The following is a 16,004-nucleotide window of genomic DNA, read 5'->3' on the forward strand; positions in this document are numbered from 1 at the left end:
CTAAATAGGGTAGAAATGAAAAGGCATATATGGGTAACTAGCACAAGTGAGAGTATAACATATGATCAATTATAAAACGGATTACCATTTACATTCTACAGAGAGAATAATCCTGCTTACCTTCTTTCCCTCTATGGTTTCAGGAACATCCCCATTTGCAATACATTGGGCAAGACCTTCAGCAATAGTTGTCTTCCCAACACCAGGTTCTCCAATAAGGCAAGGGTTGTTTCTGGTACGACGACCTAAAATTTGAGTGACACGTTCAATTTGTTGCTACTTTCCGACAACAGGATCCAATTTTCCCTGAGGTTGGAAGGAAGAAGATAAATAAATACAGAATGATACCTAATCTACAATCCTCATTGAAGAAGACTAGGAAAAGCCAATTACCTCCTCTGCTAACTTAGTCAAATTTGTGCCATACTCCTCCAAAGTTGGCATCTTATTGCTGCTAGTACCTGAGCCTCCAGTAGCACCAACACTGTCAGCACTCTCACCAACCATGCGGATAACATGCATCCAACCCATAGAGATTATAAGATTAAGAAAAAGAAGTTAAGATAAAAATATGCATATATATCAGAAATATACAGAAAGGAAGTAAACAAAGTCATAATACTAGCCTGAGTAAGAATATTAGCTGGATCAGCACCCAGGTTTTCAAGAACACGTGCTGCTACACCTTCACCCTCACGAAGGAGACCAAGAAGCAAGTGTTCAGATCCAATATAATTGTGACCTGCAAGTTAGTCAATGTTAATCAGGGTAATTCATCCAATCCTCTGCTCCTTTACTTTGTTCATCCAATTCAAAACTCATCAAACCTTAACTGACTCTTCAAATAAAAAATAAATAACAATTACAAAAATTTGGGAAAAAATAATATGATCTTGACCCAATTTAACCATATGATCTTGGCGACAGGGACACCTCTCGGCATCTGCACGGCCAAGAAGAGCAATTAGTCAGCTAGAGTACATTATGCAAAGATTCTGCTTTCCAGATTCATTTCTTGCATTTGATTACTTGCTCAAAACAAAGTATGTGAATTATGTGACAAGTGGATTTGTTTCTAACTGGCAGAATGTGACGAAGGGGTGAAATGGAAACACAAAAACATTGTATTAACAAGGCGATTTCAGCAGGTAATAAGTGGCAAATGAAAGCCGCCTTCAATTACATAGTTACACTGGTTTTCAGCAACCAGTTCTGCTTCTAGTAGTTGTTTAACTCGCTAAGAACTGCACCCTTTAAAAATCTTCATGCTCTTCAAAAATTGCTTCTAAAAAGGATTACAAGGTTATTTTCTAAAACAAACATGCATCTTCATTCACTAGCATTAACAAATATTCATCAAAAGCTTTAAAAACAAAGCAATATGACATAACATATTATTATTGTATCTTCAAGAGGCAATACTAGAAAGCATAAAAAAGAAATAACGAAGAGCATAGAAATGTTGGTAAGATATAATTTAACAAAGATATACCTGGACAATTGACAAGAGTGAATCTATTCCATCTAGGATTGAAGCACGCACAGGAACACCTATGACAGGCAGGGGAGTAAGAGCAGCAACCATACCTGAGATACAAAAAGCTTAATTAATGCCAAAAGACAATTTATCTATATAAGAAATTTATATAAATTTCAATTGAAATAGCTTACCGGGCAAGTGAGCTGCGCCACCAGCGCCAGCAATAATAACTTGTATGCCTCGTTATGAGCAGAGGAGGCATAAGAAAACATCAGTTCCGGAGTTCGATGAGCTGACACTATTCTTACCTGAAATTTGATGCAGACATAGGTAAAGAAAAATATCTTCATACAGCACCCAAGTAAAAAAAAAGGAAATTAATTAATTTGACCTCATGAGGAACATCAAACATCTCCAAGAACTCAGCAGCACTCTTCATAACAGGAAGATTTGAATCAGAACCCATGATGATCCCCACACGTGGAGTTACTACATTCAACAAACAAAATAAAGAATAACCAAGTGCAAAATGAAAAAAAAAATTTCATTTCAAAGATTATTACAAAATAAATGACAATTAGAGGAAGAAAATTAGTGAATTTATGTTAGTTCCATGATCTTATCATACTACTCACCAGTCATTCACCAACTAATAACAATTACAAAACTGTTCATAAAAAAAATATTTTGTTAACATGAAAATGGAGTTGAGTTGATATTTTCAATACTTTGTCAAAAGAGATTATTGCATTAGACTTTTGGTGACTTCAAGAAAATTTTTATTTTGTATATTCTCAAATCATACTCTCTTAAATTGTACTATGTCCAAATTTCTCTAAGATATAAGATATATAGTAACATAAAATTCTATGAGGCATTTCTTCAAACACCTTAAATGCACTTCCAAAAGAATAAAGAACTTTTTACCTTGTAGAGCTTAAGCTTGTTCTGCTCCTTTATTATGCTACACTTGCAAGAAATAGTTGCTTCTGGTCGGTTGGTATCGGACAACTAGATAATATAAGCAAGAAATTGGCAAAACAGAATGAATAATAATTAAAAAGACAGTGTAACTAAACTCATTTATACCTAAATTCAAAACCTAAATTCAAATAAACAACTTAATTAAAACCTAAATTCAAAACCTAACTACTAAATAACCAATTAAAAATATAAATTAACTAATAATTATACATCAAATTAATTACAGATTAATCATCAAGTAAAGATTAAAGAGGATTGAAGGAGCAAGAAGATAACTGAACAAGATAACTGGAACTCACCAAGTCTTAGGATGAGCAAACGATGGAACCTGCAAGGAGACGACTGCGGAGAAGACGATGGCGCAGGCGAGAAGAGGACGGCGCAACGTCAGTGTAGGCGACGAGAGGATGAACCAGAGGCGAGAAATTACATATGCATGATTCAGATCTGGATCGAAATCAGTAAGAGATGAGAAATTGAAGAACTGAGTTCATAGACAAAAAATAAAGAAGAGAGAAAATGCTTACCAAAATTGAGAGGAGAATCCGAATCTAGAGAATGATTCAGATTGCGATTGAGATCGAGGAAGAAGGTGAAGTGCAGGGGAAGGAGATGCCATGGAACTTGGAAGTAGTTTTCTCTGTTGTGAAGAACGTGAAAGAGATTAAAAAGTGATGTCTCAGTATAATTTTCACATGTTTACATATTTAGTAACATTTAGATCTTTTTTTTTCTTTCTTTCAAAAAAAATATATTTTGTAACATTTATTATACAAATGTTATTAAAAATATGATTTTATTAGTATAGCTAATATTTTAAAAAATGTTAGGTAAAAAGTGTTAGTAAATATCTAAATCCTAGTAGTGTTTCTACTACGCCCCCTCCAACTCCAATGATAGAGACCGCTGTGGGTGATTCCTCTAATGATGCATCCTAGCTAGATGCCCTTCCACCACCCCCTATCATACGGATAAGAATTTGACCTAATGGCATGTATGCGTGAGTACCATTTTAACGTCTTTTATTCACAACTTATCTTGAATTCGTGAAGTTTTATGTGTTTGCTAATCTTAAAATTTTTATTGATAGATTTGCATCAGACAACAATGCATGTACACAGAAAATTTTCAGTGTGATTAAGTCCATGTATGACAACCCATTGCCGAGCTACATGAAGATCCCTGCTGAGACCAGAGAGTAATGATTTTAGAAGTGGGCAGTAGGAACCCAATGTTGTTGAACTGTATTTTAGTTGTATTTTATTTTGACTAACTAATGTTGTTGAATTACTTTGTATAGGAGAAATTTATGTGGGATAGAGAACATGATATCTTGATCAGGAAGATCTACAACCATCGGATAGCTAGGCGACTCCACCAGATGATGCAGGAAGTTCATCAGGGGTGCGACCACCTCATGATTTGGCTCCGTCTAGATATTAAGAAGGAACTGGACGTCTATTTTAGTAATAATAAGTATACTGGTGGGTCGGCGACTTTCATGAAGACGAAGAGCGGGTAGGTATGTAGTGCTAATATTTGTTAATTATTACTTGAATTAATTGTATGTTACTTGGTTTATTTTATTAGTTGGTTTCAATATGTGTAGTCTAAGTCGTTGGAGCGTGAGGCAAAATTTGCGGAGACATTCAAGTATACCCATACGTTGAAGGCTAACAAGGATAGATTTGCTTATGAGCGGCCTGCGACTCATTATATGAGTTTCAATTAATTCTAATTAAGTTTGAAATGCATTCGGTTTAAAGCCAATCAGCTATCATCCTAATCACAATGTGTGTTACACAAGAGGACTACACGCAGAGATTGGAGGCCGCGACCCAGCAATCTCAGCCTAGTGGGGACGACCCCGGCTCCGATGCCTTAGTCGTTGATCCTGATAGGATTTGGCACGAGACCGCCTCTGAGCCCTACAAGAATTGCATCTTCAAGTTGGGGTCATTCTTTGTCAGCAGCCTCCGCACCTCCACATTAGCGACTTCATCTACCTCTGCCACCAGCCCTGCTAATTCTGAAGAAGTTGTCGATTTGAGGGAGGAGGTGCAGAAGCTCACATAGGAGCTTCACCAATAAGCTCAATAGTCTGATGAGTGGTACAACGAACTTCTTAGACGCATGGGAGACATTGTTTCTATCAGGTCGGAGTTGACGGAGAAGCTGGAGCGGCTAGATCGTTTGCGAGACTAGATGGCAGTATACAACGAGCAGATGCGCGCTGGAGGCAGCAGCACTGCTGGTGGGATACCGATATCAGCACCTATTCCGTCGCCTCAGTAGTGGGAAGACAATGATGACGATTACCGGGATCCGTAGAATTTAGGGATTTAATTTATTTTATGTCTTTTTCATTGTATTTTACTTCTTTGACTTTTTATTATATTAAGATTCTTGATATTTAATAAAATCCTTAGTTGGTTTCTGGTATTTAGAATTTGTACACTAATTTTGTAAAAAGGAATTCTAATTTGAGTACTAATTATGCGCTAATCGTAAAAAAAAAATGCATATCGTCGGATTTATCGGCGGAATAATCCAATGGTAAATGAGCGCCACAAAACATAATATGGCGCAAAAATACTATTGAAATTAACCAACCGTTTATTTTTATCGTATTAATTACAAAATCTGACACAAAATCCAGCGATAATTAGCGTCGTAAAAAATAATCCATTAATAAATATTTTTCGGTGTTATTTATACCGTCAAATTCATTATAATAATAAATCCGATAATATTAAACGTTTTTTTTTTTTTTGTGGTTTGAATGACGGCAACGAGGGAGACTATATATATATCCGAATTAGTTAAGCAAGAGAATAAGGATTTTTTATAGGTTATTCCCCGATGGAATTAAAATGGACACAACTTCCATGTTGGATAAGGCCAGTCACTAAGCCACAAGTTGTTGAAGAACCTAAGCGCAGACTCTTCAACAAGCTTATGGTTTTGCCATATGATATTCAATAGCTCAAAATAAGGTATTTAATTAAAAATTCCAGTGATACGAATCGAACATTAATAATCAAATTCAAAAATCGTATAATGAAACATGCTCCAAATCATAATTCAAAACTTAGTTATTAGAATCAAACATGTTCTACTTTGTAATCAATTTGAAGAATCCAAATTATATTTCAAAATTTAGTTAAGAATCCAAATAAAAATTCAAAATTATAATATAATCAAACATATGCTATAAATCATACTTAAAAATCTAATTATAATCAAACTCAAGAATTTAAATTTAAATTTAAAAATTATATCGTAATTAATCAAACACGATTATATATCAAAATTCGGTAATAATAAAACACAAAGTAATAATCAAACATAAAGAGTATGTTTGTTCTTTTTTAAGCAAACAGAATCCATATTAATAAGAAGATTTCACTAACAAAAATAAAAAATATTGATGAAATTAACTTGATCTGTATTTTTCATATTTGCTACTAATTTCATCGCCGATTCTTTCTGCTCCAATGAATAATGATGAGAGCACCGCAACCACCACGTTGAAAGGTTTGGATCTGAAGCAATGGCTACACTACTCATTAGTTCCACCATAGACAAAGAAGTGGAAGACTGTGGTTGTCGATGAACCATACACATGGATGAAGAGGTGGTGAGAGATGAAGAATAGACACCCTATAAGCTGATGTGAAAGAATAACTGGATGCAATAGGAAAGGGATGGTGGGAATTGGTTTTGCCAAAGTGTACACCTAAAATCACTCAAAAAAAAAAAAAAAAAAAACATCGCACTCAAATAATACTAAAGGGACAAGGTTTATTTTACAGTTTGAATCCATGACACTGCGATCATACAAAAACACCTTAACTACCAATATTCGAAAAGCACATACCTTATATTTAAAAATGAAAGCAACTAATACTATTTTATTACCTTCAACACAACGGCATTATTAGAGGGAGGAATGACCTAAAACATGTCCCCTTCAACATATTTAAGGTTTTCACTTCCTTCCTAGGCAGCAATAACATGTGGGAGATCAAGAACAGTGCACTCTAACTACCGTGGAAATGATTTGACAATGGCCTTTGCAACAGTTCCAGCAGTGCCCCCACCAACATCAACCGACAATTCCAAACTCTGATCTCAAACACATCCTAGCACTTGTCATCAAGTAATAAGTTGCTAACCACTCGAGCATCACTTGCCATGGCATCATTGAAAAATTCATTTAGGCACATGGCATGCAATTATAACCCCAAAACATGATCCCATGTTCTGTTTCAAGTGGTGTGGGATTGTTACTTTGGAACCTTGTGGACAATTTATGCCATGGTTCTGTTAATATTGGATCAAGCATAGCAAGTTAGAACGGTGTCACACTTAAGCATGGATGAAATTAAATATGTGATTCCATACTTGGCTTTGAGCTTTTAGCCGTTTGGCAGCTAGCATTTTACTTTGGAATTCCATTAGAAATTTCAATTTGATGTAAATAAATAAAACACCTTATTGATTTAATTCAATTAGAAGCTACAATTTAATTTTTTTAAAAGATTTTTTTAAAAAAATATTTTTCACATAATAAATAAATAAAAATACTTTTATATTATTATACCCAAACATAATTAATATATAAAAAAAATTTTTTGCATGAAATATCTAAATATAAAATTATTTTTATCTTTTTATAAGATGTTTTAAAAAAAGATAATTCAAAAAAATATCTTTTCCTAGAAACTCATCCAAACAAGCCCTTAATTAACTTTTGAAACACAAACAAAAGATTTGTGACTTGTTTTTAACAAATATTCTTCACATACAAGTCATTTTTTCATACAAATCCATACAAGTCTCTTTAATCTAATTCACCTTACACGCCACTAATCTAACCAATTTTTCAATCGCTCGAATATATAACTGCCTTTTTCGAATGCATTTCGTTTCCTTTTTCGAATTTTTCAGCGTTTTCGATCTTCCATCTCTGCGTTTTTCTTCCTTCGTTCTCTGCATTCTCTTTTTTCCTTTTTCACGATTTTGTTCGCTCTCTACGTTTTTGAAATCAAGCTCTGAAGTCGGTTTTTGAAATCGCGATTTCTTGTTATTGAAGATAATGAATGATTCAAGTAAAGATCATCAATTCAACCAGAACGAAGTGAATTATTGTTTTGAATCCAATGAAGTGGCTGAGGTGTGGATCGATTCTAGTTAATGTTTCTGTTAGTAGTTTATGATTTTATAGGTGAATAATATTTTTTTTGTTTCTGAAAATTGTTGCTCATCGTTGATGGTTTGAGTTGAATGTAATGTAGGAGTTTTGATGAATCTGTTGCATTTCTCGTTTTGGTGTATATCAGTACTATTTTGGTGTATTATAGAAACTTTTCGGTGTATATCAGAACTATTTACAGGTTCAGACTTTTCAATTGAACGAGGGTAAATTCTATTATTGTTTTGAATTGAATCAAGTAGTGAGATGTGGTTGTTTGAATCTAGATAATGTAGTTTGTTAGTAGTTTATGATTCTATAGTTGAATCATTTAGTTTCTGTTTGATGAGGATTTCTAAATCTGATTTTTATTATTTTTGATGATGAGCTTTGGTGTATGCTAGCTTTTAATATGGTGTATTGAGGACTATTTACAGTGTATTTTACAGTTTCTGTGCAATATTGATGAGCAGCTTGTTTCAAAGGTTGGGATGACTTTTAACACGATTATATTGAATATGCTGCAAAATTCTACAAAGATTATTTGAAAGTTGCGGCTTTTTCTACAAGACTTCCGAGCACAAAAAAGAAGAGAAATAAAATTAAGAACCAATTAATTACATGTAGTAGAGAGAAAAAATGGAAATAAAAATATCTCTAACTGAGAAGACAAATCTCTCAGCTGGATTAAATTTTCCTAAAAGAATTTATATACACATATTGAAGGACATTGGTGCTTGGATCATTTCGAAGGTTGTGTTGCATCATTCACATTCCTGCTGTGCAAATCAAGCTGAGATGCTTAAACAGCACAGGAAACTAAGCATGTCTGTACGACGTATAATAGAGAATAATGAGGAAGCCGGAATCAAACCAAGCAAAATATACCAATCATTTGTCGCAGCAGTAGGTGGTAATCGTAAGTTAAGTTTTATTGAAAAAGATATGAGAAATTACATCACGAGAGAAGTACGAAATGTTTCAGGACTAGAGGATGCAAAAGAATTTGGAAAATACTTATTAAGAATGAAAGAGAAGAATAAGAATTTCTTTTTTGAGCTTGAACTCAAGGTTGATCAGTAGATTAAGATTGTTCTTTGGGCTGACGTAAGAAGCAGAGTTGCATGTGAGTATTTTGGAGATGTTATTTTATTCGATACCACTTACAATACAAACAGGTAATATGTTGTTCTGGTTTATGTGTATTTGGTACCATTTTCGGTGTAAAAAGATACTATTTCAGTGGATTAAGGATGTTGTTTCTGTATCGTGGTATTCAGGTATAATATGGTTTTTGGTTCTTTTGTCGGGGTGAATCACCACGGTCAGTCAATACTTCTGGAATGTGCTTTGATGAAAAACGAGGATATTCAATTATTCAAATGGTTATTTGAATGTTAGCTTTGTTGTATGGGAGGAAATGCTCCAACAGTCATTCTTACCGATCAATGTGAATGTGCATCAATGTAAAGGGCTATTAAGGCTTGTATGCCCACAACGATTCACTGGTGGTGTATTTGGCACATCATGAAGAAGATTCCAAGTAAATTAAATAGCTACAAGTGACATGAAGAAATCAAACACGAGATGAGTCATGTTGTTTAGAACTCCCTTACAAAAGAATCATTTGATAGGAATTGGAATGATTTTCTGATGAAGTATGGCCTTGGAGACAATAAGTGGCTTTCAGGTAATGTTATTTTTATTAGGATTTAAGTGATGCTGTTAATTTCAGTATATGTTTTGCCTATGAAGTAGAGGTGTAAATTGCATGTTTTTTGGTGTTTTTTAATTTTGATTTAGGTGTTTTTGCAAAACATTTTGAAGATCGTCATTTATAAATTTCAGTTTATCTCAATCACCAGTTCTGGGCCGGGATGAGAAGCACACAAAGGAGTGAGAGCATGCATGCTTTTTTTAACAAGTTCATTACGCGGAACAGCTCACTTATCCAATTGATCAAACAGTACGATAATTGCCTAGAAAATAAAGAGTAGAGAGAGAATCAGATACCACAGATTTTCATACCATCATACCCGTGTACAATAAAATCCTCAATAGAAGCACAGTTTCAACAGGTGTATACTCACGAGAAGTTCAAGAAAGTCCAAGCACAAATTAGAGGGAAGGTGAATTTCATCACAAGATTAACGCACTCCGCTCTAGGCTATACAGTATATGAAGTTGTAGAACAAGTTTCTAACTCAACATTCAACAAGTTTGCGGTTACATATGACAGGGTATCAGCTGAAATCAAATGCCATTACTTATTATTCGAGTTAAGAGGGATATTGTGTTGTCACTCTCTGAGCGCGTTAAACTTTGAGCGAGTAAATAAAGTGTCACCGAGATATATATTGAAACGATGTATGGAGCAAGAACGTAAAGAGGAGACACACACAAATCAAGAGCAGCTACGACGAGCCTCTATTGGAGCCAAGAAGCAAAAGATTTGACGATTTGGTATTTTGGTTACAAAATATCTGTTAATTTTTATTAGAATCTGAGGAGCTGACTACGATTCTGCACTGCGTTTACAATAATGCTATGGTTGAGATGTAAGAATACAAAGTCAAAAGTAAGGGAAAAGGTTCGTTATCTCACGAAGATGCTTCCTTGAAAGATATTAACGAGCTTCAAAGGCCTCTAGGCGTGAGAACAAGAGGACGTTCCAAAAATAGACTAGGTTCAAAGACGAAAAAATTGATTGCAAATACTTCAAAGAAAAAGAAAACGAAAGCTCTAAGTGAGGTAAAAGTGATGTTCTTTAAACATGGGTAATTGAGTTTATATTTGTTAATAGTTTTGCTAATATGTGATTTTATTTTTTGCAGTTGAACCATTTTGATAATGGGTCAGTGGTGCAATCAAATTCCAGCCAATATCATGGACATGTTATAAATTATGAGTTCAGAGATTCAGTAGCATAGGATAGTTTTTCCGGTATAGCGTGACACTATTTCTGTGTACCAATAAATTTTTTTGGTGTATTCTGCATGCTCTTCTTTTTTATATTTTCTTTATTTTTTTATATTTTGAAATGTTGCTATTTGTTTGGAAATTAGTATTTTGAACTATCTGAAGGGATTTGTTTGTTTTAAATATAAAATACATAGACAATTCAATGCTTAAGGAGGATAATAATTCAAATTTCTAAATTCCCATATCTCCTAGTTAAATTTTACAGAAAAATATGTATGCATGTGTTTTTGGTGTATTTTGGTTATTTTTCAGTGTATTATAAAAGAAATTCGGCGTATTAGTGTGTTTAATCTTGTTTCCCTGGAATTTTTTGAACCTGTAATTAACAACATTTGAATATAACACAGACAACTTCATGGAAGTTTATTTTTGCAAAAAAAAAAAACAGTTATAAAAAGATTGGATTAAACATTCACAAACTATACAATTTATAGAAAGTATGTGTTCAAACAGACAATTTAGTACACAATTTTTAAACATTCTACGACATCCAAACTATTCACTGTCAATATCTTCTGAATGCAATTCACAATAAAGACTCAATAATGCTGTAGACGGCTTGGACAATCCGATGGATTCACTTTTTTGAATGGCTCTATCTCTGAGTCGATTCATTTTATTAAATAGAATCAGCAAAGCATATTCAACTCTAAAATGATCCACTTTCTCCTACAGTTTAAAGAAATTTCTTTTATTAAACTCCGTTAATTTAGTAAAGTAATATAGAGTTATCTATTTTTAAAGATAGTCTACTTGTGTCCAATTTTCCCATTCATATTTGTCCTTTTTGATGTTTTGTGGTTCGACTATCTCGAGCCATTTTATCACATAAATGGCACAATCGTAGCTAAAAACAAAGATAAATTAGCAAAATAAAATAGGACAGTAAGAGAAAATACAAAATTTCTTAGAAAGAAAAATTTATACCTGGTATGTTGTCTGGCAATGTGAACATATGGTGCTTCAATTTCATCATCCTTTTTCGTCAGAGGTTGTCCTTTGGCAGATATCCTCATCCTTGAAATCACGTAGCCCTAAAAACCAAAAAAGTAAAATATAAGAAAGACTACATTTAATACCAAATTACACCAAAATAAACCAATAGTACACCTTATTTCAAACAGAACTACAACAAAATTTTATATTGCTAACAACAGACAGAAACTAAGGAATTTATAGAGAAAACAGAAGCAACTTACAATAAATTTATTAAGTTGTGTTCTTTCTTTCGAAGGAGACTTTTGTGATATGGGTCAAGGACATGAAATCTTTTGTTTTTAACATCCACCATCCATATCCACCAATAATCCGCATAGCAAATTGGGGCAAATATCTGAAGTTTGGCCAAAGAGAATAATTTTTTAGTTTAATTGGCATCTAATGAAAGAATTGTGTTAAGAAGCTTTATAGACGAAAACTTACAAATGGATGGGATGCCAACTTTTTCTTGTCCAGATATGGGATGAACATCTTATAGTCTTGAATATCGAAGGGCTTGTCAGTTTTTGGCTGTTCGAACTTGCCCTTATGGTTCCCCAAAGCCAGATTCAGCAGAATTGGTATAACACTAAAAGAAACAGTTATAATACACAATATATTATAAAAATACACCAAAATTTGAATCTACTACACCTTACCACAATATCAGGGAGGAGACAGTATATTTGTTCTTCAAATCTTTTAATTCTTTTTTTATTCAGAAGAAGACATATTGCAGAAACAATCTAGGAAAACAAAAAAGCCAAAAGTTATTACATATATGGCACAACTCATAATAAAATCATTAATGTTATCCTAAGATTACCAGGCTTTCAATATATGTATTGGCTTTTAAAGATGCAAAATGCCCTTTTGTTATTTCCAACAAAGATTGATGGTTGAGGATGCATATTATGTCTCACTCATTACTACTTTCATCGTCATAGGTCTTGAGAGTTGTGGCCTAGAGATAGCATTTTTTCTTAAGGTTTCCCGTTATTTCGCTCCACCTCGTAGGAGTTTGGAACTTGTCATCAAAGCTCACAGGCTGCACCTTTTGGCGTGGGGGACCTTTATCCTCAGCAAAATTTAACGCTGCCACAACCCCAGTATTTACAACCTGCTTTACCAGCTCTTCTAATTCTTCAACAATATCGGGCTCTCTTGAGCTTTTCCCTTCTCAGCTACCGGTTGACCCTCCTAAGTCAATATATCTTCTTGACTCGATTCAGAAAGCCAATGCTGAACAATGGCGCAAGAAAGTCATGCTTTACAAATGATGCTACCTTGGCAACCACCATTAATGCAACAATGGCTTGATGGGTGGATAACTGCATGGTGACATATAAAATAGTATAAGAATAGATAGAAGATATTAAAAGAGAGTTATATTATGTAGATCTTATATTTTAGAAGGAGCTGCTGGCTCTGTTGGTGTAATTTCAGTAGGTTCATGGGGTTGTGAAGTGCTGCAGGATTATAGAAAAGGAACTGAATTAAGAACCAAATACACATCTATATAAAAGACATGTAAGCCATTAAACCATGCACAAATTCACCCAAAGACAAACTAAATACATTAAAAGTATTATTCCTTACGCATTAATTATTTCTTCTTTAAATTTCTCACTGGGAGACTTTGCAGGGGTTGACTGATTTTGTAGAGGGCTTGATGCTGTTGTCTCTAATGGAGGTGCACATATTTGAAGTGGAAGTCTAACCAAGACAAAAATAAAAAGTTAATAAACTTTCTTAAAATAAAAAAATAGAAGATTGAGAAGTAAGTTGAAAAACTCACATGTCGAGCAGTTCGTATTGTGAATGGGTTCTGAAGAACAATCATTTTTTCTTAAGCTGGTTCATTGAACGATTCTTCTTATTCTCCTAACCTGGAATACACCGAAATCATCTCAGAATACACCTCAAGCAATTTTTTTCCTGCCTTTTTTTCTTGAATAAATCATTAAAGGACTTTTTTCTAGAAAAAAAATATAGACGGAATCAGAAGCAAAACATGGTAACACAAGAATTAATAAAATGGCAATAGAAATAGAAATTACATGTTATCACTTGGCTTATTTACACTGTTCTGATCTGTCTGTGTTTGAAAGACAGGATCATTTTCACTTGCCAAGTTCACATCTGGCATTCTAAGGACAAAATAAATATTGTTCAATAAAACTAGAGTAATTAATTACATCAGGATTTAAGAAATTTTATCAAATAAAGGATCTTATGTTTGGAAAGAATCATAGTGAGCCTCTGTAGAGCGGAACCCACCTTCTGGTATATCTGTGCTTTTTTCTCGCATCTTGGAAAAGCAACATACCTTTCTACAGTACATGCAAAAGATTACGTTAACAAATAAAATTTTGATGAAAAAGAAAAGATAGCTTTACAATGTACCTTTCTCATCATCGGATTCATTTTTTTTTTTCAGAAGATGAATCCTCAATAATGTTCTTTCTTTTTTTGGATTGCATCCTAGAAAGCAATGAATTATCAGGCAAACAAACACAATAAAATTGATAAAATACCCCCCAAAAGCAATGCATACTTTTTTGCAGAACTGTGAACTTTTTTATTCAATTTTTCTTTTATTATTCACTCCAATTCTTCACTTCTGACAATAAATTAGAAACATTCTGTTAATACATAAAATTTTGATATAAACAGAAAACATAGAATTCCAATGATAATTTCAGAATCTTACTCACCATCAGATTCACTTTGGCTTTCCGAAGATGAATCCTGAACATTGTGTTTCCTCTTTTTGGATACCATCCTGGACAACAAACAATCATGAGGCAATAAACACAGTAAAAATGACAAAATCCACTGAAAAATAATACTTAATTTTTTTTTGTTAGTTGTTTTCTTATTTTTGGTGCCTCCTCTAAGTCTTGTTCAAAATCATACTCAGAGTCAGCACCAGTATCACTTTCTGAAGAAGTGTCATTCTTCTTTTGTGTCTTCTTTCTTTTCTCCTTCTTTTCTTCCTCTTTCATTCTCGTCGATTTCTCTTTCAGCTCTACTCTCTTGACGATGCCTTAAAACAGGTAAAACATTAGTTTGCATCATATATAAAACAAATACACCGAAGTTAAAGAAAGGATTTTGTTCAGTTACCATATGACCTTTAATTTCAGCTTCTATCCTCTCAAGTAATAACTCCTTAGTCCAATGCAACACCCAAGGTGGTTCAGGGATTGTATCCGTTGGCTTGTTTTTGTGTTTGGATTCATGAAAGTATTCAATCATCAGAGCATAGAGGAAGCCATCAACGGATTTTTTTCTTTTTCCAGACGTGCTCACTTATGCCCTTGATGAGGAAGTCAATGATATGGCCACCCCAATTCCACTCATGTATGGCATCCACACGAAAAATCGGCGGCATGTGAATAGGAGAAACCTTGTTTATTGTTGTCGGCAACAAGAACGACATTTGAATGTAGAGGATGAACGTCCTCTTGAATGTAAGCCGATCTTCATCACCGTCAACACCGATTTCCATCATGGAGTCGTCAATTGCTTCAATATTTTGCCTTGGAAGCTTCTATAAACTTCCTTCAAGAGCTTATGTGGCACATTCATTGGGGGATGTGCATTAAACCATCAAATTCCAATTTCCAGATGATGGCCTTCTTTTATTGCTCATGTTTTGGAACTTATCATACAGAAGTCTTGTCGAGCATCTCAAATTAAGAATTTTCTGTAAACAAATGAGAATAATTTAAATAAACTATATTATACAAGAAAAAATTGAGTTGGTCTAAAATATATGTGCTTACATTATATTTTGGTGCAGTAGGATTTTTGCTTGTCATTTTTACTGTAAAGAATAAAAAATAAGGTTAATAGATAACAACATCACCAGTTACACTCGACTTCATTTGAAATACACCGAAATACCAGTCATATATACCTCTATTATTTTTTAGATTACATGACATAATATTTGCTCAAAATGATATTCAGGTCAACCAATCATGCATAAAATGACACCAGAAGCACAAGGATAATATTCTGTTTCTAGTTACTCCAGTGATAGGACAACAGCATCAATTACACTCGAATTCACTTAAAATCCACTGAAATACCAGCCATATACACCTCTATTATTTTTTAGATTACGTGACATAATATGAGTTCAAAATGATATTCAAGTCAACCAACACATGCATAAAATGACACTAGAAACACAAGAACAATATTCTGTTTCTATTTACACTAAGGATAAGACAACAGCTCCAGTTACACTCAAATTTGCTTGATATACACTGAAATACCAGCCATATACACCTCTGTTATTTTGTTGATTACATGACATAATATGAGTTCAAAATGATATTCAAGTAAAACAAACATGCATAAAATCACACC

General features: G+C 33.7%; 1 pseudogene; it reads right to left on the minus strand.

Moving 5' to 3' along the window:
- Positions 1-679: 679 nt before the first annotated feature.
- LOC107606894 (phosphoribosylaminoimidazole carboxylase, chloroplastic-like) lies at positions 680-1,946 on the minus strand (annotated as a pseudogene).
- Between the last annotated feature and the right edge of the window lie 14,058 nt (positions 1,947-16,004).

The sequence above is a fragment of the Arachis ipaensis genome, chromosome B7 (assembly GCF_059453495.1).
Source record: "Arachis ipaensis isolate K30076 ecotype BB chromosome B7, ASM5945349v1, whole genome shotgun sequence".
NCBI lineage: Eukaryota > Viridiplantae > Streptophyta > Magnoliopsida > Fabales > Fabaceae > Arachis > Arachis ipaensis.